Source organism: Amblyomma americanum, chromosome 2 (genome assembly GCF_052857255.1).
Source record: "Amblyomma americanum isolate KBUSLIRL-KWMA chromosome 2, ASM5285725v1, whole genome shotgun sequence".
In the NCBI taxonomy this organism is placed as follows: Eukaryota; Metazoa; Arthropoda; class Arachnida; order Ixodida; family Ixodidae; genus Amblyomma; species Amblyomma americanum.
This window is the reverse complement of record NC_135498.1, coordinates 125,121,048-125,147,432: the sequence shown is the minus strand read 5'-3', so window position 1 is coordinate 125,147,432 and position 26,385 is coordinate 125,121,048. Positions and strand designations below refer to the sequence as shown.

Below are 26,385 nucleotides of genomic sequence, written 5' to 3'. Positions count from 1 at the left end.
GGGGGCTTTTTCGGAACCTCTTCGCGGAAATGTGAAATTAACAGTGAAGTTAAGGGGGCACTTGCATGGGTGGGAGCGCTTGTCCGGAATTTTATGGTAAAAAGAAAATTTGTCACATCCGTCGTGGTTGCCACGAAGTGCGAAGTGTGACAGTTTGTCAAGCAAGATGCTCTCCACAACGTCACTAAGCACTGCAGCAAGCAATTTACTACACTGTGCAGTGTTCTACATAATACTTTGCAACTTTTAGAAGGTGAAATAGCCGGCCAGATGACAGTGTTTCTCACATACCGCATGTTAGGCAGATTGAAAGAGAAGCCACCAGCTTTATTTTTGGGGGATGGCATATGTGCACTTCTCACACAGTTCGGCAAAAAAAAGTGACACCTTTTCGTCGTTGCTTCTACAGCATAAGCTGCGGCCTGTCGTGCAATAAGGTGAATGCATCATTCATAGACAGCGTTGCTTGTTCACAAAACCGTGCACATTCACACATTTTGACACTGCACGAGATAAAATGCCAAGACTAGAAAACGACGCTCTGCAAAACAAAGCTTTCTATACAGTTATGTGGCCTGCTGTGCTGCCACTCATCAAAGCATGCTCACACGGATGGATGGACGGACGGACGGACCAATTGATCATTTGATCTATTGGTCGTCTCCTTTGAAACGGGGTGGTGGCTGTGGCCACCATGGTCAAGTTTTTTTGTTTTCTATTTTCTTTAAGAAATTCATCACACTTAGCAGCACTATTTGTAAATTCGCCATTTTTCTTTAATTACAATTTTTAATCCTGAACTTGTAACCTTACATCACCACCCTGCTTTTCACCAACCAATCTTCCACTCGTTTTTGCTGAAGTCTAGCGCAGATTCATTCACATTACCCTTGTTAGGGCCTTGGGAAAGTGACTGTGCCTGCATGGATGCCTGGATGGATACTTCCGCATTTCAGTATGAGGTGTTCAATTGTTTCTACAGATTTAACACACGGTTTACCTCACACTGCACAGGGGTCATCTGCTCGGTTAAATTTCTTTCTGTAGGTAGTTGCCGCCAGCGCCGCCGTGTGGCCGCTGTGGGCAGCTTACACATAAGGTTATGGAGTAGTATATCGTGACCATGAATCAATAATGAAGGATTCTGGTTATACTTCATTCGTGTGGCACAATGCTGCTACCTCAACATTGCAGCATGGGTCTCGCACAGCCTCTGTAATGAAGGGAATTATTTTCGAGAAGTTAATGTCTTTGCCACCGCACGGCAGAATGGCAAGTCAAGAAGACGGGTTGACCTTAGTTTTTTAGGCTCTAACGAGGAGTTTTCCATGCAGCAGTGCCACGCCATTTCTCTTTTTCCAGCAAGATGGCACTCATGCATAAAGCCTAGTGTCGTTGAAGGGAATAAATGCTAAAGTACGTTCTGGTCATTTACTTTTAAATGTAATGACAGATGTATTTGCTAAAAGCAGTATACCTGGCATATACAAGTCATGGAAATACAGTTTCCAAATTCTTGTTCGCTTATTGCTTTGCAGGACTTCAGTGGGTAGGTCAAATGTTACCACACGCTGTACACATCGGTTGGCTCTTGCTGCGTCCATCTTATTGAGAGCCTCCTCAAGGATGCTGTTAGATGGCGTTCTGGGCCTTTTTCTGTTGGGCAGCCTCTGTGCTCACAGCTTTTTCTGCATGGTCTCCTCAAAGTCTCTAAAGAAGTCTGTCATCTCTGACGGTGCTTCATGTGCATGAATGCATGCATTGTGTCACTTGCTGTGGTATTTGCGCCAAGTACTATACTAGGAAACGAGCGGTGTAAACTCAAAAAAGGACACAAGAATGGACACGGTTCGCACAATGCTACTTTTGCCTCCGGCTGCTTAGGAAAAAAAAGGGGAATAAATGTTTGCTTGTGTGTTGCATATTATTCCAGTTTGTAGGCAGTGCCTGCCCATGTTTTATGTGTTCCCTCTCACGTCCTCACTAAATATACACTGCTCCTTGAGTAGTAAAGTAAGCCAACCCACTCAGACAAGTGCATTAGTATGCTAAGACTTAATCTGACCTTCCCACAGAGGTTCCAATCTCAAGAAGTGCTGTGGGCTGTATGTGGTGCTCCTTCTCCAGCGCCTTGGTCAGCTCCCTGCCTTCCACAGTATCCGCCAGAGCCGTTGAGGAAGTCACCCCAAGGTGTGTTACACAAGGTATTTGCTCCTCATACTTGCAGCGCACAGTGCTGCCCTGATGTGTTACTTTTTGTCTTCACCCTTTTGTGGCTTCATTGTGGAGATTTCCACTTGTTTTCTGTCTGTACAGCCATGAAAGTGCCTCAAAATGCATTGTTCATGACGTTTACCAACCTCAGCCACAAGAACTTTGTTTTCCTAAAGATTAAATAGGAGGTGACAGCCGAAACAGACGTGATGGGACAACTATGAATTAAAGCTTGCATGTCGGAACAGATAAGAAACGTATCTCCAAGGATATACTTGAGTGACATAAAGTTGAACCTCGATATAACGAAGCAGTACTTTTCGGGGAAAAACTTCGTTATATCGCGAACTTCGTTGCATTGAGGTTTTTGTCTTTCAGTGCCGCTAATGAAGTTGTCCATTCAAACAACATTTGTTGTTCTGTTTTATTCTGCTCACAATGCGTTCGTGACGATATTACAGCCGATTTTAGAAGAAACGACAAGCAAATAGAGCGGCAAGAGTAGTTCAGTCGAGCTGAAAATATTGCTTTATTTGAAATTTTCTGTAGAGCCAAGCTTCTCCCCTCAGCGCCGTGCATATTGTTACCCATTACCTTACAATATTTTCTCAGCGAATTGCTGGGATCTCGAAATCTTGACTGAGAGTTTGAGATAAATGCCACCACTGAAAAATTAGAGCGAGCTTTGCGTGTTGCTGCGAAGACGTGCCACGAAGCATGCGGCATCACCGAAAACGTAACCGAGCGGCGCGGAAATCTATTAATGGCGTCAGGCAACACTGCGATCCATCACGTGCTGTCGCGGGCTGATGGGAATGCGACATGCAAGTAGGAGGCCCCGCAAAATAGCGCAAGTGGTTAGGCTGGCTTTCTGCACCGCATGCGGGGCGGGACGCGATTTACTGACTGTCGACTGTAATTTCACAAAAGAGGGCGAAGCGGAGGGCTCCGAAAATTACGACCACATGGTGTTTAACCTGCGTTACGTCACGAAGTACACGGGTGCCTTGCATTTCGCCTTCATCGAAACGCAGCCGCCGCGTCATCTGGATCAGCAGTCCGCCATAACCACTGAGCCACCGCGACCAAACGATATTGACGAGAGTTCAGAAACGAAGCATAGTTAAAAATCGAAGAACTTCTTTTGTCGAATCTTTACTAAAGGCAACTGACTTCCTGACTGCATCAACTCGCTTCATGATGCAGTCGTGAAGTCAGTTATTTTTGCCTGACGTTTGCTCATGAGCGTCGGTGCAATGTGGCGTTCATAGGTGGCTACTGCTACCAATGCTTGTTCATGCTCTTGCGCGCTGGTATACCTCCGCAAAATGTCAATGGCATTGAGCACTTCTGTTTCTATAGGCGTCTGCATTGCCTCCCCGGTGTCTTGGTCGATATCGTCACCGTCCTATACAACGGTTTTTTCTTGAACGCTTTCAGTTATTACGGTGTCGCCCAGTTCTTCTGTTGTGACAGCATATTCATCACTGGTGATGAAGTCTTTAATTCTTACATCCTAGGGAATGCCACCTTCCTCACTCAGCTGCTGCCACGTGTCAGCGAAATCTGACTGTGCAGGCGCCTCTCTTTCGCTCGCTTCATCGTTGTCTGCCGCATCCAAAGAGTCGCACACAGCTTTTATGCCAGCCTTTCTAAAGCAGTTTACAATAGTTTCCTTGCTCGTAGACTGCCAGGATAGCATTTCTATACCCATAAACGCGTCAATCTTGGTGTCTCGTTTATGGCTCATGTTGAGCAAAATCCTCTCGATCATGCGCTTCTTGTAAGCACACTTCACGCTGTTTATTACACTTTGATCCAATGGCTGGATTAGCGATGTGCAACTTGCGGGAAAAAATTCCAGCTTGACGTTTGACAGCTCCACGTCAACATGGTGCGCTGAACAGTTGTCCAGGAGAAGGCAGATTTTTCTCTTCTGCTGCCCCATTTCTTCATCCAGCTCTTTAAGGGGGGACACTGGTCTTAAAGCTATTTTTGTTGTTTTTTGACCAATCTTAATAAAAATGCATAGACTTTTCAAATTTTTATGCTGATTTCAAATATGCATTTATTTTAAGTGTAGGCCAATTAGTTTTCAAGATAATTAACAATAATGCCCATTGTTTGAGGCCCAAATAGCAAAATAATGATTTAATTTTAAGGCATGGTTAGATAGCAAGAATAGTGAATTATGAAATGTTGAGAGCAGATTTTTGATATGTCAATTATTACTCATTTTACAACCTTCTGAATTTCAGTATAAAAAATGTGTGTACCAAGTAATGGTAAATTAACAAAAATAATTACTTTTTTAAGGTAAAATGAAAAAATCTGCTCCCAACATTTCACACAGCATACATTAGGCTTTCCATTGCAAACGAAATTTCAGCTCTATGTGACATGGTTGCTGAGATATCAAGGCCTCAAGACTGCTAGTAGTCAACCATATGCATTTTGAGAAAAGCCCCAAAAACAAGCAGGGGACAGTTCAATAAATATTTACAAGTGCAGTAATTATATTTACAATAGGAAATGGCTAGTAGCCACCAGGAATGTAGTCCTTTTGATTGCCAGTAGTATCCAGGTGCCGCTTCTTGAGCACTCCTTGAATATTTTCCGCAATGGAATGATTTCGAGCGCACTTTTGCTCTCGGCGCTCATCCTTCTCTCGCAAGAGTGGCAGATCGGGCTAGTTGGTAATTTTCCATAATGCGATACAGCGCGGATAAAGACGGGGACGAAGCGAGACAAGACACCACAGCGCTTCTCTCGCATTCTTTTTGCTCTCATAGCATTCGTATTGAGGCCCAGTTCCTGTAATATTGCTGCAGAAGTTCTTTTGCTGCCTGCGTTGAACCGCATTACTGCCTCAGCCACGGCAGCCTCAACAGTAAACAATGATGCGTGGTGCTCTTTGGGTGCCAAGGCCCATATCAAAGAGTGTAGGCTTTCATTACTGTTTTGGGTTTTACCCCTATGGCACCGCTCTAAGAGCTTCCTATCCGACAGTCACTCATAGACAGGGAGCAATGCTCTAGCAACATGGGGTGGAATGTTGTACCGATGCTTTGGAGCAGATTCGCCTCGGGCTGCTGCCGCATTTTGCTGGCACCAAGAGTCCAGTCCCGATGGGCAGAAGCTGTGGTTTGATGCCTCATCAGTAGAGGTAATGTGGTGGTAGGTGGCCATCACAGCCTTCTGCGTAGCCTCTACATCCCCATTATGGGATTTTATTTTTTTTCTTTATTGCATGGAAGAACTTCTGTAGAAAGGAGGAAACTTCAATCAGACTAGTTCGCGTCTCAAGTTACCGGGCTGCTTAATATGAGCCCCCCATAGCCCTAACTCACCACTGCATCCCCATCAAAACATCAAAATTCAGGGAGGCACACACAAGCATCTAGGCACGGCAGCCAGCTTGGAGGTTCGTCGCGAGCAGCATATACACTCCTCACCAACGCACACTGTTCCCGAAACACAGATTTGGACGATCTTGGTGGCTTGGCATGTCTGTCCATCATACGGCTTTTCCAAAGACTGAATAGTCCCATCAACACAAACACGTCATAAGGCACAACAGAGTTTTTGTCAACAGGCAGAAATCTAATAGTGTATGGTGTAATTTCAATGTCCTTCTTAAGAGTTCGTTGTAGTATGTCCCAAAAGAACATGGCATCACGGCACAGGATGAAGCAATGATCAATTGTCTCAGGCACGTTACACAGACGACAATTCACATTCCAGGGTACAAACATCCCCTTGTCATTAAGAAATGTCTTGACAGGCAGCGTCCCTGTGTGTAGTTTGAAAAAGAACGTTTTAGCGGCTGCCTGAATGCACATCCGCCTAACACGCTTTAGAACACTGATGTCCAAAGACCCCAGATAAGGCTGCCGATACAATGGTGTAGGGAACAAAGACTCAGTGAGAGCCTGGGTCATCTGCTTTCTCGAGAGGCTATACAGGTAATCTAAAGAGAAGCGCACAGTGAGAAAATTGAAAGTGTCAGCAACCTCCTTAAGAAATCCCCATAAAGTCCCCTCACGAGCCTGCACAGTCGGTGCGAATAAGTAAGGCAAATGAAAACTAAGCCGCCTAATGAGCACAGCTGCCAGAAACGGGTCGTTTGCCGATTTGAAAAAGAAAAAACGGGAAACGAGTTGATGCACGAACAGGTGAACAAGGCCCACTCCACCACCCTCTAAGGGAAGGAACAAGTTGTCACGCCTCATCGGCTCCCATTGAGAGCGCCAAACGGGTGCTGCAAATATTCTATGTATTGCTTGCACCTTCCTCCTCGCACAATGCAGGACTTGAAGGACATACGCGAGCTTTGCAAACAAAAAAATGTTACAGACCTGTGCCCTCGCAAACACTGAGAGTTCCCTACCCATCCAAGCCTGTGTTTGCCGCCGTAGAGTTACAGTTTGTGAATCCCAGTAGGCTGTACTGTTGCGAACTTGGTGCAGCGGAACGCCTAGGTACTCAAGAGGGCTACAGTTCCAGCATATACCACCGAAGTGGCTTGGCCTAGTTCCCCAATGACCCAACCAAAAGCAGCTGAATGGGCTAGTTGGTTTTGCATCTTGGTGAAAAAACAGCGCACAAGCAGACACAGACAGCGCTTGTCCCCTTCTTTCTGTCTGTGTCTGCTTGTGCGCTGTTTTTTCACCAACCAAAAGCCTTTGGATTTCTCTAAATTAAGAGCTGCACCTGATACATCGCAGAACTGTTTAGTCAAGTTTAGAGCCTCGAGTACACTCTTTTTGTCAGAACAAAAGAGGGCGACATCATCAGCGTAAGCTAAAACTTTAACTTCACATTGAGCCAGAGAGAAACCACGGATAGCTGCGCTGTTAATTATACTGAGACAGAGGGGTTCCAGATATAGGGCAAACAACAATGGAGACAGTGGACATCCTTGACGAACAGATGCTTCTAGTGGTACTGGTTTCGTTAGCTCCTGATTAACAATAACCCTTGTATAGGAGTTCTTATAGCACAGCCTTATGCCTTTGAGCAAGACGTCACCAATATTTGCATACTCCAAGACCGCGAACAAGAAATCGTGCCGAACTTTATCAAACGCCTTAGCCAAGTCAATTTGAATCAGAGCTACTTGGCCTATCTCATCTGATACTGTCTCTAATACTGAACGTGCAATATGGATATGTGTTTGAATACTGCGGCCTCTAATACCACAGACCTGATGCGGACCTATCAAGTCCATAATGACGAGCTGCAGACGACTGCTAAGAACCTTGGCAAAAATTTTGTAATCAACATTGCAAAGGGAAATTGGACGATATCCCTCAACCGTTTTCAACCGATTAGTATCTTTGCTTTTGGGAATTAATATTGTGTGCCCAGAATAAAAAGTGGGAGGCAGGACACCCACATCATAAGATGCTTTGAAAACTTACATCAAAACAGGCACTAGGCAAGGCAAAAATGTTTTATAGAATTCGCTAGTACAGTAGAATCTCGATGATACGAATTCCAAGGGAGCATGCAAAATATTCGTATCATCCCGAATTCGTATGATCCAAAACAAGCCAACTTCCACATGGGAATCAACCGAAAAATGAACCAAACTTTATTACGGCGAACTACTTGCGGCTGAAAAAGTCCGTAATGCTTGCCTGCACTTTTTTGCCGTTGATGTCGCGGACAAGCCCCGCCTGAAAGGCATAAAACCGTGCAGCTGTTTCGTCGCTCACGCTGCCGGCACTTACGGTGCGGCGCAGAACGTCCAGAGCGTGAAGAGTATCTGCCGTTGACGGCGGTTGATCACACTCGTCGTCGGCGTGACCATCGCTGTCAGGCTCATGTTCGCAGTTATCTGCTTCGCTGACCAAGTCTTCAATAGACGTCAGCCCACAGGTCGCGACGTTGTCGTCCGCGGTAACGAAGTCTCGAGCTGAAGCTTCAGTTTCCAGATTGTCCCAGCCATCAATCGTGAAGTCTTCACCTGGCTCTTGACAATCTCCCGCCGAAGCCGCATCAAGTCCGATGGCAAATCCGCACTTTCTGAAACAGTTCGAGATTGTGTCTGAAGTTACATTATCCCACGACATGGCTAGAAAGTGCAAAGCATCCAAGAGACTGATCCGCAAGTTTGCTTCTTTACGGTCAATTTTCGCCAGCAGACGCCTCACTAGAAGTCCTTTGAAATGATGTTTAACATTTCTAATTATCCCAGCATCCAGTGGCTGAAGATGGCTGGTAGTGTTCGCCGGCAGGAACCTGACTGTCACGTTGTTGAACGTAATTTCCTTTGGGTGGGCAGAGCACTGGTCCACGAAAAGCAAAATTTTCCGGTTTCTTGACGCCATTTTCCGATCAAGGCTTGTCAAGAATTCGCGGAAAAAATCTCCAGTCATCCACGCCTTTCGGTTACCTTTGTAAAAGACAGGCAAACGCTCCGCCGATCGGAAACACCTCGGTTTCTTCGACTTACCGATGACGGTAAGCTGGAGTTTCTCGGATCCATCCGAGTTGCAGCAAAAGAGTACTGTTACTCTCTCCTTGCTTTTCTTTTCTGGCCGCCCTGGCATGCCTGGCCTTTTACGCACAAACTCCTTTCCGGTTGAAGATTGAAAAAGAGGCCCGCCTCGTCGGCATTAAATATGTCGCGTGGCGCGTACTCCGAAATCAGCGCCGGCAGCGTGTTCAGCCACTCATCCACAGCTGACTGGTCCACTTTCTTGCCTTCACCTGAGACGACCCGGTAGACAAGTCCGTGCCGCTCTTTAAACCGGTGCAGCCATCCCCCAGACGCTTGGAAATTTTCAATTCCAAGCGAAAGCGCAATGGTGTCTGCTTTTTCACGCAGCACCTTGCCGTCCACGTTGACGCCGGCCGCTGTCACTTCGCGGAACCAAGTCAGCAGGACCTCTTCCAGCTTGACATGGGTCGCTGTTTTCGCCTGCTTCACGTTCACACCGAAGTGCTGCACATTCTTTAAGATAACTTCTCGCTGCCCAACAATGGTGCAGAGCGTCGACGGTGCCAAACCTAGCTCTTTTGCTAAGTCGACACGCTTCTTCTTAGGGTTTTCGTCAACCTTCTTCAGCACATCGAGCTTCTCCTTAAAAGAAAGGGCTTTACGCTTCCGCGACATGTCGGCAGCAGCGAACGCTTGCGTCCTTGTCACGTTTCGGCAGTTCACGTCACAGCGAAGCACAGAAAGAAGCGGCGAACGGAGAACTGCGGTCCCTGTGGCGGCGGCACAGGCTTCCAGGGAACAGCTGGCGAGACAACTTTTCGATAGACCAATGAGCTGCCAGCAAATGGGTGACGTACACGACTGGGCACGTGCCTCGCCTTGGCCGTCCTTGGTTCGTATGGTTCGTGCTGGTCGGGTTGCTACATGGTTGCTACGAAAGGGAGGTGGGGGTAGGGTGGCTAGTGGGGGGGAGGGGGAGAGAAGAGGCCGCGGGGCGCGGTGGGTACCCTCTCCCCCTGTGAGCGCCAGTGTTGCGCTGAGCCGCTCGGTGGCTCGGTTTGCGTGTTCGTACAACGTTCGTCGCGGCGGGGGGCGGGGGGTGGAGAGGACTCGCGGCGGCCGCGGCGGCTATGTTCCCCCCTTGAGCCCAGCCGCGCCGGCCCGCTCGCATGCGCCACTGGTTTGCACGTTCGTATCAACCGCGGCGGGTTCAGAAACCGTTCGTATCACCCCGAACCTTAACGTATTCTATACAATGTAGTCTGTTCAAAGCATTCTTAAAATTCGTATCATCCCGAAATTCGTATCAGCCGTAATCGTATCATCGAGATTCTACTGTAATACCATCTGGCCCAGGAGATTTCTGGCTCTGCAGGGCAGAAATGGCTGATTGAATTTCATCCAAAGTGATAGGTCCCTTCACTATAGCACACTTCTCATCATCAAGTCGAGGGAAGTTTCCGAGCAAGGAACTGTAATCGAAACCCTGACTTGGATCTTCGCAACTGCCAAACAGCTTCCGATAATAGTCGAAGAAAGCAGCAAGAATACCAGGCGCATCACTGTATGTGCAATCACCATACTGAATTTCCAATATTTCCTTCGCAAGAGCATTCTCTCTTTCATCACTCAGGGCCCGACGAGAAGGTTGCTCATCAAGAAACCTTCGGGACCTAGATCGTATCAAGGCCCCCTTCTATCTGTCTGTCGCAAATTGTTGAAGCTGTGCTTTTACGTTATTAATCTCTTCGAGATAGGCACCCGGGCTTACCCTCTCTAGCTCCTGTAGCTCCGTTAGGGTGCGCCCAAGCTCACGAAGGTGGTGTCTCTTCAGGAAAGCGATTCTTGCTGAGGCCTCAATTGCCATGTTTTTGATCTCCTGTTTAAACAAGTCCCACTTTTGAAAAATGGAAAGATCACGGCGTGACCATACGTCCTTCAAACAAGTAGGTACAGCACGCTGAAAGATTTCGTCTGAGAGCAAACAGTTATTCATCTTCCACAACTCCCATCGAGGGTGAAGTACATGCCGAGTGTACTTTCCTATCTGAAGAGACACCATACAGTGGTCACTGAAGAAAATGGGCCGCACCCAGTAGCCAAACACACTTGCTAATGCGTCAACAGAAACGTAAATTCTGTCAAGGCGAGCATTAGAGGAATACTGAAAATGAGTGAAATGTATACTGTCGCCTTTTTCCTGCCCCACATCCACAAGACTATATTCAGAAACCAAATCGGTAAGTAATGCAGCACTATGGTCGTATCTCTTACATACCACTGAACGGTCCTCATCCCTACAAACGCAATTAAAATCTCCCAACAATATAATTTTGCGGTCCGTGCACAAATGTTCAACTAATGACAGAAAAAAAAAGCCTTCTATCGCGCTGCTTTGTGGGGGCATAAACACAAATAATCCGCCACTGTACACCTGAAATTGTGAGATCACAGCATATAAGTCGCCCCTCGTCATCTATGCAATAAGACATGGCTGTCATCTCTAGCGTGTTCGCCAGGAATAGCATACAACCTCCGGATAAGCCTCTCGCGTGGCTAACAATAATGCTGTATTCCGACAAAAAAGGCTCAAGAGCAGCTGCTGTCTCTTCATCAGAGGACAACTTTGTTTCCTGGATAGCGGCTACACACACACTCCATTTCTTTAAGAGATGCCGTACCTGCTGTTGCCTCCTACGATTACGCATACCCCTAACGTTAAGGGTAGCGACTTGATATGCTGCGACACTCGCCATTTTGGTGCCAGTCTTAAAAAACGCCATCCCCTGGAATGTGGTGGCCCGCCGCCAAATTGGCGGCCTCTCGGGCAGACATCGCCCTCCTCTTTAACACCACCCTTCCCGTGGCCTCTACACATTGTGCCTTCTGGTTAGCGCCATCGATACACACCTCGTCAGCATCTGCAGGACGTTTCAAAGGTGCGGTGCTGTCCATGTCTTCCTCTGAGACAGCCAAGGCCTCGGCCCACTAACCCGAGGGGAGCACATCACTCACTGCCACACTGACAGCCGACAGAGAACCTGACATGCCAGAGATCGACGCCACACACGTCTCACCGTTACCCTCCAACGACGAAGCAGAATCAGCATCAGAGGAGGATCGGCGAGCATTCACTGGCTGTATCGCCTCGACTGACTCCACAGGAGGCATATCCGGACGTTGACCTGTGGCAACGAGGTGTTCCTGTGCAGCAAGCACAGCAGTCTCTGTAACGCTCACGGGGGGGCCCGGGTCCGGCGGTTTTCATCCTGGAGGCGTGGATGCTAGATGGCCAGTCGCTTCATATTCCGTGTTGTTTTGAGGTGTTGAAGTCTTCTGTTCCCCATCTATTCGATGCTCATGACTTAGTTCTCCGGTCGCGTCCACAACCTCAGACACATCCATAATGTGTTCTGATGCCATGTCATCTTCCCGTGACCACTGGCCTTGACGCAGCCTGTCAGCATAACTCAAGACACAGTTCTCCGCAGTATGGCCAAAGCGCCGGCACTGAGTGCATCGAGGCGTGCGACACTGGCGCCGGACATGTCCAACCCGGCTACATCGGAGGCACAGTGGAGGTCTCCCTGGGATAAGGACTAATGCCTGCACTCCATAAACATTAAGTGTGTGTGGAATGGTGCTAGCTGACACTCCATCCTTGAGTGTGAGTGAGAGTTCACGGTTCGCCGTTTCCATATGCTCCATCCCTGGGCACCGCCACTTTTCACGCTCCACAGACTGGACCGTGCCATAAGGCTCTAATGCTTCCACAATCCTCCGGTGTTCCATATAGCGGGGAAGCCAAAGGAGCTTAACCTTGACGTTCTTAGTATCCGGGTCAAACACCATGCACCGCAGTCCTTTGACAGGAAACTCCGCTTTGTTAACAAGCTTCTGTTTGGAAGAACTACTCTCGCAGGTAACCATCCACACGTGGCTCATTTGGTATTGACCAATGCACAAAATTTCCCGGAGATCCAATATCTGTGCGAGTGCGTCACGGAAGTCAGGTGCTCGGTACGGGCGACCCTTAAGGTCAGCATGCAGGAAAACGGTATTAAGGACAACATTACCGGTTGGCAATCGGGGAAGGACAACTTTGTACGAGTCCGTAGTGTCCTGAGACGTCGGTAGACCTCGGCCAACGGCCGATGCGCTGTTTCCAGCATGGAGCATGTTGAAGCACAGCCGCTACAAGGTTTTCGGCACCTTTGTGCTTGGACAACAAAGTCTGCAACGCTGTTCCCATACGATTCTGCACGTGGTTTATGCAGTCTTCTTTTTTTACTTTGATGTATCCACACACATCTGCCTCTTGCACAGCTAGAAAAGCCCGACTATCACCGTCCGAAAGCATTGTGGTATAGCGAAGGCCACACTTCTTCAACGACCTTTCAAAAAGAATAAGGGCTGCCTCAACTTCCATCTCTTCAGCCTTTTTTTCTGAGTTTTTTTGGCATAGGTGCCCAGCTCTCCAGGACTGGTATGATGGGTCACCTTCTTTTGGGCCTCGCTCGCAGCCGGCACAGAAGTTGCACAATACAACATAGTCCAGCACAAGCCCGGTAAACAGTTCGATGACTGTTCCCACACCAATGTGGGATGTGTGGCCGCGTGTCATCCAAGTGCCGTCGTATGATACTGCAATATTGCCGGGGTTCCCAAGGTCCAATTCATTACAAAGTTCTCGAACCGACCGCGCACACTCTTGTGTCACTTCTTCGGCTGCACGAGCTGCTGCAGGTGTCAACTTTTTTTTCACATAGTCTTGCCACGTTTTATTGTGGAGACCGCGGTGCGAAACGTTCAGCGATGAAAAAATGTCATTTAGAGCTGTCTGCTGGTTGCCAGTGCTCTGCATTGCACGAGCAGCGAGCACATTCACCACAAAAGGGTTGATCTTCTGATCGCTACGTACCCGCGGCGAACTCCATGCAGACGATGCGTCTCCACAGCTTGCACATTGAAGAGAAAGTTTAACGGCAAGGCTGTATTCTCGCTCATCTTTTACGAAGCTCAAGTCATTGCCGCCACACGTTTTACACTTCACAAGTTTCAACAAACTGTTGAGCGATTCCAAACAAACGATCGTGAAGCTTGCCTCGTCGAGCAGACAGTCCGACGCGCTGCCGTCACTAAACAACAAGACTTCCGCTCCGTTGCTGGAGTTGAGGCGAGTTCTCGCAGGTTTTGTTCAGTCTTCGTCTTATTTTGGAGCACATCTGAGGGCTCCAGCATCACTGTATCACGGCGGATGCGGGCGCTGCCGCTTACAGCTTCCCGTGCTGCGGAGCGCGTTAGGCCTACCTGCACGGCCTCGCCGACACGATCGTTCAGCGCAGGAGTTTCATCATTGTCGGGGCGCACAGTTAAAGCAGGGCGTCTCTTGAGGTTATCGACCAGTGACTTCTTCCTTTTCTTGCCGAATTTATGCCGTGAGTGCACCTTGCGCGCTGAACCAGGCATTGCTGCGCGTTTCTCGCACTGCACGGTCCGGCACAAAGAGTCGCGTCTCCCCGCGGCTCGGGCGCGTCAAGCTGACGCTGCCAGCCAGCTCCACCAATCGGATGACGACCTGCTGTCACGTGCTCCGCGGCAGCCAATAGGATTTTGAATACTACCTTTTCTTTTTTGCTATTTTCTCGGCAACCAATGGGCGAACGGAAGCCGTAGTGGCGGGAAATTGAACGCGAAAGGCGGCTTTTTCAAATGAGACCAAGATGGCTGCGGTGCCGCGCATGAAACGGGAGCTACGCTTTGCGAAATACTGCTGTTTCGGCGCCGATTTCAGCTCAAATTCGGGCGACATGGATTATATAAATTGGTATTGTGAGTAAAATACTGACCTTAGAGGCGAGAAATTTAACAGAGAGGTAGATAAATGGCTGCTGATTTCGAAAATAACATTTTCTAAAAACTGATTTTTTCGCGATTTTTCGGCCTGAAAGACCTGTGTCCCCCCTTAAGCCAGTCGCTGAACAAGGCTCGTGTCATCCAAGCCTTTGTGTTAGACGTACTTGACGGGCATGGACCTTCCAATGAAACAACGCGGTCTTCCACTAACTTCGATAACCAGTGGCTTGCGTTTATCCGTTCCATCCATGTTCGCACATAGCAACACAGTTAGACGTTGCTTGCTCTGTTTGCCGCCATGGCAGCATTCATTTCTCAGAGCCAGGGTCCTCTTCGGCAAAAAGCGATGGAATAAAGCCGTTTTATCGGCGCTATAAATGTCTGCGATGTCATAGCGGGCGAGAATGCCTGGAACGCGGTCACGAAGCCAATCAGCAGCTCCAATGGCATTCGCCTCCGCACTTTCACTGCTGATTGCCGTATTTACACGATTGTAAGTCGACTGAACCAAATAACATTTCCGAAAAATAAAAACTTCCGAGGTTGTTTAACCTCGGCCTTGAATAGTTGAACGCGATAGCATTATCCAGCAGCCGCCATTTATCGCCAGCTGCGCGCAGGCCTGCTCGTGGGCACATTCCAAAACGAAAATGTATTAGTCACTGGACTACTTGTCCACACTTGCGCCATCATCTTCACTAGCGCTGCTGTTGTGATCGCTGCCGCGGTCCCACAGCACGTCGTTCTAATGTCGTCGTCCAGCGAAATCCTGCACTTTGCAAACAGCCACATCACGGCATCGCGTGGAACAGCTGATAATTTTCCTCGCTGCAGCTGCCACACCTTTATCACCCGTTGCGAACATCGAACTTGCGGCCCGGTGTGCGGCTGTTTGTTTCTTCGGCGTAAAAAATGGCAGCCATCTTTGATGTAACCCTGAACGAGCGGTACTAACGAGTGGTACGAGTGGTACTAACTGATTGAGAATATAAATTCGAACTTCACGGGACCGTTAAAAAAGTTTGAATTATCGGATGTTTGAAGTATCGAATGGCCTGGAAAAAACTGACAAGCACCATTTGCATTACAGTATACATACCGTTTTACTCGCGTAACGAACCCGCTTGCATAATGAAACCACCCACCCAGCCCCGATTTTTGCCTAAGAATTTGAAAAAAAAAAAAGCATCAGTCTTTAACGTTTCCCTCCGTTTCGCACCCATCACGGTCTACAACGCATTTCTTCGGCAGTGCGCCAAGATGCTTCGCAGTGATGACATCACGGTGTGTTTACTTTTTGACGCTATAACTCTAACAAGGAGGGAAGCGAACTTGGCAGAGTGCCACAGCTTGTTCGGATTTTCCGTAGGGGAAACCAACTCGCTTTCGAATTAACGGGCTTTTTTATACACAGATCTCTATGGAGCTTGGCCGCACCAATTAGTGTTGTTTGAATTATCCGAAAATTCGAATTACCGAGGTTCGAATTAGCGAGCTTTCGCTGTCACTCGGACGTCACGACAGCAGCATCCACGGCGACGTAGTCGTCATACGTGACTCCCGTGGCACCCAGCGCATTCAAAGCTTCACTCAGCTCTTGATCATGAGAGGCTGCTTCCGTCTCTTCAGCTTCCGTGGCAGTTTCCTCTATGCCGTCCATGCGAAAGCCACACCGCGCGAAGCGGTGCTGTGCAGTTGACGCGCTCACTGCAGTCCACGCTGAAGCGACGTAGTGCATAGCGTCCAGTATTGAAACGATCGTAGGCTGCTGTCCGTGATCAATACGCTCCAGACAGCGCTTCACGATGGACTTCCAGTACGAGTGCTTTAAGTTCTTTATGACGCCGGCATCCAACGGCTGCAAGTGGCTTGTAGTGTTTGCAGGAAAAAAAACAAGCTTAACGTTCCGAAGAAACGACGGGGCTCTCGGGTGGGCAGCACAATTTTCCAGAAAAAGGACAACACTCCTGCACTGGGAGCCCATCTTGTTGTCGAAGTAACGAAGGAATTCTTCGAACAAAGAACCCGTCATCCATGCACGACTGTTGCTTCTATAGTGACATGGCAGCAGGCGAATGTTCTTTAAGCACCGTTGGTTTTGGTATTTTCCAATTACCCATCGCTTCAGCTTGTCCGAGCCATCCATGTTGCAGCAAAGGAGCACCGTCAATTGTTCTTTGCTGCATTTGCCTCCGTGGCATGCTTCGCGCTTTAGGCTTAACGACTTGGATGGCTGCACCCGAAAGAAAAGACCCGTTTCGTCGGCATTGTAAATGTCACTAGGCTCATGCCCCTCAGTATTGGCAGATAGTGTGGCCTTCCAATCGTCGACTGTTTCCAAGTTTACACTTGCTGCTTCCCCGGATACCGTCTTATACGCGATGCCGTGCCTCTTCCGGAAACGGTCGATCCAGCCATTTGACGCTGCAAAGTCACTGATGCCCAGTCGGTCGGCTATTTCCGTCGCCTTCTCGCGCAAAATGCTGCCGTTGAAGTTAACACCGGCAGCGCGAGCTTGTTTAAACCAAGTAAGAAGCGACTCGTCGAGGTTTCCATACTTGGTGCCACGAGCCTGCTTAGCTTTCGGGCCGAAGAGCACGGCATTCCCTTGTATCTCGGCACGCTTCGAGACGATGCTGTTAAGCGTCGAGGGTGGCAGACCAAGATCCTTGGCGATGTCGACTCTTTTCCGCGCTGGCTGCCTGTCGACTGCGTTGAGAACATCCAGCTTTTCCTCGAGGGAAAGCGCCTTGCGCTTGCGCGACGCCATCAAAGGACGACAAATCGCTTGCGGTGTTAGCGAGGCCCGACGAGGCGTAGGCAGCGTAGGTGTTGACGGGAGGACATGGACGACTCAGATGGGTTGAACCGCACAAACAAGAAAGACTGGATTAGCGAGGCCTGACAAGGCGTAGGCAGCGTAGCTGTTGACGGAAGGATACGGACGACTCGGATGGGTTGAACCGCACAAACAAGAAAGACTGGATTGCTGCGGGCCCGCGGGTTTTACTCGCTTCATAGATAGATAGATACTTGAGGCCTTGCCCTTTGTAACGGGTGGGCACCACTAGGTTGGGCACCCGGACCAAAAACAAAAAAAACAAGATGGAAGCGCACAAGGAGAGAAAGAAAGATAAAACACACAAAAAATGAAAAAGAAGAAAAAAGAAAAAAGAAAAAAAACACGCAAAGGCTGAAGTCAGGAGGTGGGGGGGTTCGCTCATCGACCTCGTTCACTTCCGACTGCGGTTTCGCGCTTTTAGACACAGTGCTCCACCAAAGAGTTAGTCAACGCTTGGTTCGCAGCACCCCCTCGCTCTTGACCTTGGAGCTGTCTCCTTCGTCGTCCACTGCAGGACCGTGAAACCCGAGTGCCTGTGGGAATGTGGTGCCCTCTGTCAGCATCGGATGGAGTCTCTGGCATGACATCACCAAGTGCTCGATGGTCTCCTCCGCGTTGCCACACGCTCGGCATATTGCTGCCTGTGCTTCTGGGGTTGCATCGAAGCGACGGCGGTACACCAGTGTTCGTAGCGCTCCGTCACGGGCCTCAAACAGCAATGCGCTACCCAGGCCGTTGTCAAAAATCTTTTCGGGTCCGATGCTGTTTTTGCACTCGTGGTACACAGCCAGTGTCGGTTTTTCCGCGAGCGCCTGCAGCCATTGGCGATTCTTTTTCCTGGACCCTTCTCCTTGCCTCCCGTTTCCATGCCGTTGCCGATTTGGCACTTATTTGTGTCTGGAAAAGTCCATACTTGCCTTGTATCTTGTGGAGGCGCTTCACCCATGTAGTGCGTAGGCATGTCGCAGCGAGGTATTCAAAGACCCGCCTTGCCCATCGGTTGCGGCTCATGAATTGCAGTTGACCGTGGTACTCCAGCTTGCTGCATGCCTCCTTTGCCTTGAAAGTGCTTCGGCTGACGAGGCAGTGGCCATCTGGTGGCAATCTCTCCAACTCGCGTGCGGCTTTTTGTGGCCTCCGAGATCACCCACGCGCATGCAAGGGGGTGATCTCGGAGGCCATGGTCTTGTAGCCAATTCCGTAGCCAAGCCTGGCCAAGACTCGTCAAAATGGCGGTTGGCGCACGTTGCCCGGCCGGGTTCGGGGTGCCAGGTTGCGACGTATCATGCGGGAATGTTTTCACAGCTACAACGTAACAGCGGGGTACCCAATACATTGGATCCTATGGGAGCTATGCCGGAACCGGACGAAAACGACGTAACAGCCGGGAAAACGCAGCAGTGAGGAATGTAACAGCGGGGTTCTACTGTAATTGCTTTGAACGTGTCGATTTGTGAATTGCCCTTATCTTTCTATATCTTTTTGTGTTCCAAATATTTTTCAAGTGTATATTGAAAATGCTTGCGGAAACACTTGGTATATCAGCAAGGTACACTACATTCAACGAAGAATAAACAAGAAAAGCTTACTCCAGGAACAATGCCAGTTCTACCCGAAGCTTCCGTGACAGCTTTTTTTGTGACATGTCCGAAAGAGCTATCCCTTGCAGGATTGGTTGAACACACTCCGAGAATTTTGGCAAGTTTGCAAGGAGCCAGTCTCGGAATTCCTAAAAGAAAACAAACTAAGCTTTATTCAGTGAAAACCTGCAATAACACACACAAGTTCTTTTTTGCTTTCAGTAAGCAAAATCAGGAATAAAATATTCCAAAACCACTGGCATTATAGCAAAGGTGACTCATGAACACATTTTGTAATAGCATACAAACAGTCATCTCTTGCATAAGTATACAATGGCCAGGGATACAAAAGGAGTTCAGGCTTGATGACAACATTATGTGGTGTCTTCATAAGTACAAATGCATTCACTCGCTGTGAATAGCTCACTTTGGCCAAGGCCAGAAGACCAGAAGAGTGATGAAAATCTTTCCTTCCCAAGGTACAATTGTTTCTACTTCACCAAACATTGAAGATCATTTTGTTCAAACACAAGCACATCAGAAATTGAGATCCTGACGCCAGAGTCAAAGGCTGAACGCATGGACATAGCTGTTTGGCCAACAGCAGCAGGATGCTGTCCACACGGCAAAAACGCAGATGTTAAGCAAACTGGCGCACCTACATCTGATTTAGCGCTTCTCTGAGCATAGCTCAGATTAGGCTGCCCTGGTCCTATCCACAGGTCACTGGACATTTTCATCTGAAAATAATTGGCTACAGATAATGGGATATTTTTTAAATTCCAGAACTTTTTCGACTTCGGAAGAGCATTTTTACTTTCAAACCTCATTGTCCAGTGATGATGGGAAGGACCGAAGCACTGTATCTGGGACACCATGTGCACCAGCATGTGCAACTTGGGTTTGAATAAGTCGGAACCATACAGCCGCACAAAAAGCTCATTATGACGTGTCACCACGCACTCGATGTCCCCAAGTGCGTCTGGGGAAATAACAGGAGAAATGAACAGCTGGGTGATGATGCACAGGAGCAAAAAACATTCACAATGGGGCTCTTCCACAGCATCTTCAGGCATCCATTCATAAATAAAAAAAAAAAAGAAAATGCGAAAGTAGTATCAAACTAGAGCTTGCTGCGCAAGGAAAGCTGAAGTCGGACTCAAAGCTTCGAGGGTAATCACTCTTACTCATTTATGAAAGCAGAACTGAGACAGGGTAGTGTTAAGTTGGTTTAAACTCATCCATGCTGCCTCCCTTACAATAAACATACTAAACAGTGACAACTCCAGGGGAATGATCCCCTCTAGCAAAATGTGCATGGGGTCATATAGCAAGTCTGTCAGTATAGAGAAATTAGTGATTTCATCTAGAACCGAGTTGGACTTAATGCCGCACTGTGCTGACAGGTCAGCACGGTCCTTTTTTGAAGTTGCTGCATTTAGTATGAAAAGGTCTTGCTCATATTGGGGCTCTGTACATAATGGGCATTGGATTTCATAGTGAAAGTTATGAAATTCCGCTGTGGGAACTTTGCAAGTCCGGCATGCTAAGTGGACATTCTTGCTGAAGCTTTCCTTAAAGCCTGCTATATTGTGGCATGCCAGTGAATCTCCAATGTAGCAAGTAAGAAGCCATAAAACACCTGTTCACCAAAGACAGTTTTCAGAGTGCATCCACTGTTAAGTTCATTTAAGGTGCAAATGAAGTCTTGAAGAAGCACACGTTTTGCTTCTAATGATTTAAGAGCATTTGCTTTCCCTACTCCAAGCAAGAATATGTTGGCTACTTTGGACCTGTCTGATGGTGGTATGTTCACAAAAGAAACATAGAACACAGTTAGCTTGCCTCTGCGGCCTCTTTTCATGCCTAGTGGATTGGCCAATTCAATATCATCGCAGCACAGAAGCATTACGATAGTGTTTTTATGATGAGAACTTGCAACTGGGTGCATTTGAAATTGTGCACCATCAGTGAAATCTTTTAGCAGCCCATTGCTTGATGTGTCCAATGCAGACTGAAAGAGGCAGGCAAAGGTTGGATGATGTAGCAAATTCTCAATCAATCCCTTCAGTGGCACAAAGTACAGTCGAGCCCGGTTATAATGAACATGAGCGTCACGCGGCGTCCGTTCGTTATATCCCGAAGTTCGTAGTAAGTGGACCACAGCTTTAAAGATACACAAAATTTATTTCTTTGTGAAAAAGTTCGTGATCGACGTCTGTTTTTGCAGTGCAGATGCGATGAGCGCGGTTTCCAGTTTATTTAAAGAAGCGTGCTCTTCGCTGAGGCCCTTGACATAGACAAGCTGTCTGAGGCTCTCTATATAGATAGCCCATTGCTACAGGCGTGCTCATGGGTGCTGGCTCCGAAGTTTCATCCTCCTCCAATTCCTCCGCGTCACTCTCGTCCCGCACTTCAGAAACGATGCCCTCGTCCGTGCATGGTTCCGCGGTATCGGCGTCGTCATCGGCAGAAATAAAATCACTCCAACCAACGCCATGACCCCCCATGTCGGAGTCGACGACGCGCTGCCACAAATCGCCGCCGGGCGGGTCATCTTCTGCAGCATCAGGCTCGGCATCAGACACTGTGTCGATGAAGCTGGCCTTGCGGAAGCAGTTCCTCACGCAAGTGGTCGTCACCTCCGCCCAGGCCGCTTTCACCATCTCGACCGCTGAATACAATGGAACTCGAAGCGGCAAGTTGGCAGCCGGGCGGTCAACAGCGATGAGCAAGCGTTGCACAATGCGACGCCTATACGATGCTTTAAAGCCACGTATTATGCCTAAGTCAAGCGGCTGCACTTTAGAAGTGGTATTGGGCAGCAGGAAAAGCAGAGTGACTGCCGTCAGGGAAACTTGCACGTGGTGTGCTGAGCAGTTGTCGAGCACAAGCAGCACGCGTTTGCGTTACCTCTGCACGTCGCGGTCAAACTCGCTCAGCCAGTCTGTAAATAAACTGCGCGTCATCCATGCCTTTGAACTGTGCCTGTAGCGCACGGGTACATAGCTCCGAAAGCAACGCGGCTTTTTAGATTTTCCAATCACAAAAGGCACGCGCCGGTCACCGCCATCGGCATTAGTGCACAAAAGTACAGTAACGCGCACTTTACTGTGTTTTCCGCCTGCGCATGATTCGCCTTTTATGGCATGCGTCTTGTCCGGCAACATTTGAAAAAATAATGCAGTCTCGTCAGCATTGTACAGGTCCTGCTCCGCATAGCTTGTGATAATGGCTTGGTTTGCCACAAGCCAAGTGGCAAGGTCTTGGTCATTCACTGAAGCTGCCTCGCCGACAATCGATTTAAAAACAATTCCATGCCACACTTTGAATCGGTGCAGCCATCCGTTGCCTGGAGAGAAGTCTGGAAAATCTAGCAGGAATGCGAAATCTTTGGCTTTTCCCAGCATCATCGGCCCACTTATCGGAATGTTGCGAGCCCGTGCGTCGACGAACCACTTGAGCAGCGCGTCTTCTACGTCCGCATAGGTGGCCTTCCGCAGGCGCTTTCTCACTGTCGAGTTGGCTTCTGAGCTGGTGATCTTTTCCTTGTTCTTCAGAATCGTCGAGATTGTTGATTTCGACACGTTGTACTTTTTCACCAACTCGCAGTTTTTGGCACCTTCCGACAGTTCCTTCAAAATTGATCTCTTGGCTGCCATGTCCAGAGCTTTTCGTTTCGTGACCGCTCCGGCGGCTCCGGGCACGGTGTTTCCGTCTGCCATCCCGAATTACAACGAGGGCCCGAGACTTCAAAGGAACGTCCGCACAGCAACAGGAGTGACAAAAATCTGACAAAAGCGCACGATGGGGTAGACGCCGGTAAACGTGCGACGTGCACAGACTGCAATCGAGCCAATCAAGCTAAAGATAAAAATGACGCACAGCGCCAGCAGAGAGGCCAATGAGGGGCGTCCATGAGCGTCAGTGCCGCCACCTCTGGCTCCCGCGGAAGGCCTGCTTTGCAAGAGAGAGGGGCGGGAGGGCGACCTTGGCGCACGCCGCACAAGCCAACACTTGTAGGCAGGCGGGGCAGCGGGGGGGGGGTGGGGGGTGAAGGGTGGCTTGCGTGAGAGTGGCGCGAAGCGGGGCCATGGCGGGCAGCTCGCTTTCGATGAGGCTCGGGAAAACATGCCGCGCGTCGGGGGCACAAAGCGGTCGAGGCAGGTTTATCTCACATCGTGGCGCCGGGTTTTCGCCGTCTGTTCGCTGTGACCGATCAGCAGGGCTTAATGACGTTCGTTATACGTGTGAGTTTGTGCCATTGAACTAATGTATATTTTGACGGTCACGCAGGTCTCGTTCGTTATAAGCGAAAGTTCGTCTTAAGTGGGGCCGTTATATGTGGGCTCGACTGTATGCTCTTTCATCATGCTCAAGCTTTACTTCCTCTGCAGGAACGTAAATTCCCTGAGAGGTGTACAGGGACTTTCTTGCTCGGTCATTTTCAACAGCAGACACATCGATGGGTGTTCCAGCAGTTGTTAAAATATCTGCCACTGCCGCAACAACCACATCGAGAGACTCCATCTGCTATCGACTCCATCGACTCCAACTGCCTTGCCAGGCATGAGAGTTTTGTGAGAATACCAGTGCTTGAAGAATCCCACACAAAACTTTTCACGCCACAGTCTTCATAGTATGACGCAGCACTCAATAGAGTATTGCTTATGTTTTCTGCTGCAGCAACAGAGGACGCCTGTCTCTGAGCCATGGACACACTAGATTCCTTTGTAATCATTGCTTTCAGCTGAAGTGCATCTACTGTCAGTGTGCGATTTGTATTGTGACATGTATAGAAACTGCTTCCTGCACTTTGTGCATACCAAATCAACCTTGTTCATGTGCACCTCCCGAACATGTAGCCGAAAAGCATAAAAATGTCTAGTGGTGAATTTACATGCCATACAGATGTGTTTGCTGCCTTTCGGTGGCTCACGGACTTGATTGCCGCTTTCTTGCGGAGCTGTGCTGGAGGGAATTCCTTGTGCCACTCCTGCAAACATGAGAGTTTTGTGAGAATACCAGTGCTTGAAGAATCCCACACAAAACTTTTCACGCCACAGTCTTCATAGTATGACGCAGCACTCAATAGAGTATTGCTTATGTTTTCTGCTGCAGCAACAGAGGACGCCTGTCTCTGAGCCATGGACACACTAGATTCCTTTGTAATCATTGCTTTCAGCTGAAGTGCATCTACTGTCAGTGTGCGATTTGTATTGTGACATGTATAGAAACTGCTTCCTGCACTTTGTGCATACCAAATCAACCTTGTTCATGTGCACCTCCCGAACATGTAGCCGAAAAGCATAAAAATGTCTAGTGGTGAATTTACATGCCATACAGATGTGTTTGCTGCCTTTCGGTGGCTCACGGACTTGATTGCCGCTTTCTTGCGGAGCTGTGCTGGAGGGAATTCCTTGTGCCACTCCTGCAAACATGGTGGTTCGAATTGTATATATGTTATACATTTCTCCCAGGATCTAGTTCTCCATTATTACTTCATCATGAATAACTGTAGCTGTGCACAATAACATGCAAGTATGAATAACATAAATGCTTGGCCAGTTGAAAACATAAGTAGTAAATGAAAACAATATTTCACAACCAATGCACAACTGTTATGATGATGGTTAAAGTTGCTTTTCTGTGCAAGCAACATCATTACACAGAGCAAAACAAAGCCTGTGCCAATTCTCAGTGCTCTACAAATTCTCAGTAGGCTACATGCATTTCTATTGGAAAAAAAGATGTGGCAAATTTCACCACTGCTTACCTGATGCACTGCAGGCAATGTCAAGCTGTTCGTCTTTGTCTGGAGGAAGTTCCGACGTGCAAGATGGCGGATTATCTTCGACCCATGGTAAGCCATCTACAAAGGAAGGTTGGCAACAAATAACTGGTTTAATGCCTGTCAAGGCTCTCCATGCTGTAGGTAATGATTGCTTTGATGACAACTACCATCGTTGACCATTCCTTTGTCGCCTTGTTCATAATCTTTCATATTTTGACGGATGGTGTGTTGGTGCTCATGTACCTAACGACATATCCACAATGATTAAAAAATCATGATTACCTTCCTTCAAATAAATGTTTCTGAATTAAATGACTTATCACGCATCGTAATGCATAGTCTGTGAGCATAACAAATTGAGACAATTTTTGGAATGCAATTTGGGTACCTGAAGATGAGTTTTAACAAGCGCCTAAGAAAAAAATCCCTGATTAAAGAATTATATATTTTCTTTCTCGTAATGATGCATAAGACATTAGTGCACATGAAATGGCATGTGCAATTTGACTTCAGGGGCTATCTAGGCCATAAAGGAGTTCTTTTCTCACTGCAGTTTCAACAGCCAAACAACGACTGCTATTTAAAATTAGGATCATAGATTATATGACACCTGAAGATGAGTTTTAACAAGCGCCTAAGAAAAAAATCCCTGATTAAAGAATTATATATTTTCTTTCTCGTAATGATGCATAAGACATTAGTGCACATGAAATGGCATGTGCAATTTGACTTCAGGGGCTATCTAGGCCATAAAGGAGTTCTTTTCTCACTGCAGTTTCAACAGCCAAACAACGACTGCTATTTAAAATTAGGATCATAGATTATATGACGTACAGCAGAAAATTAGCAGCGGTTACCTCTGCTAAACTGTAATTATAGTACGAATGCAGGGGCTTATTTGGCAATGGCCTGGGCCAAATTTTCGATATGGCAATGCCCAAATGTGATGGCTGCCATTGTGTGGAGCAGAATCAGTTATCGTTAGACATCGATTTTGGTCCGAATCGGACGAGGTCAAATTTCGAAGCGTTGCATTTGAGCCCCTATATCGGACTTAGTTTCATGTATCCGCACGAGGACGCATGCTCGTCAGTGTTGCCAAATGGGCATAAACAAGAAAGATCATATGGACCAGATACTTGGTCTTTAAACGCTAAACGGTTAAACGCATATAATATTTGCTGCATAGCAATTATATTGCACTACAAGGGTGGGGCCACCTCAATCAAGGGCTTAATTGACATCGCATGAAAGAGAAGGCAAGCTATCTTTGCTTCTGCCCTACTCTAAGTCACAACCATAACTGGACTGTTGAAGATAAAATGACATTAGAGAAAACCTTAATGTTATAGCTTCCCAGGGGAATACTGTGCATGTGGTGACTCCTGTGTATACTAATTGCCCGCCCCTAATGCTAAAGAATGAAACACACTAAAATATTGGTATATATAGTCTATAATAATAATTGGTTCTGGGGGAAAGGAAAAGGCGCAGTATCTGTCTCACATATCGTTGGACACCTGAACCGGGCGCCGTAAGGGAAGGGATAGAGCAGGGAGTGAAAGAAGAAAGGAAGAGAGAGGTGCTGTAGTGTAGGGCTCCGGAGTAATTTCGACCACCTGGGGATCTTTAACTGACATCGCACAGCACA

General features: G+C 48.0%; 1 long non-coding RNA gene and 1 pseudogene across 2 annotated transcripts in view; one reads left to right on the top strand and one right to left on the bottom strand.

Moving 5' to 3' along the window:
• LOC144121797 (uncharacterized) overlaps window positions 1–25,114 on the top strand; it is a 47,742-nt gene extending 22,628 nt beyond the window's left edge. The window contains exons 3-4 of one of the 2 annotated variants that reach the window (XR_013312699.1): window positions 2,076–2,190; window positions 24,731–25,114. This is a non-coding gene — a long non-coding RNA (uncharacterized LOC144121797). Of the gene's footprint in view, window positions 1–2,075; window positions 2,205–24,730 lie in introns of both variants that reach the window. The other variant, XR_013312700.1, reaches the window with a different exon arrangement.
• Window positions 19,203–21,108, bottom strand: LOC144118727 (uncharacterized; annotated as a pseudogene).
• Window positions 25,115–26,385: the final 1,271 nt, after the last annotated feature.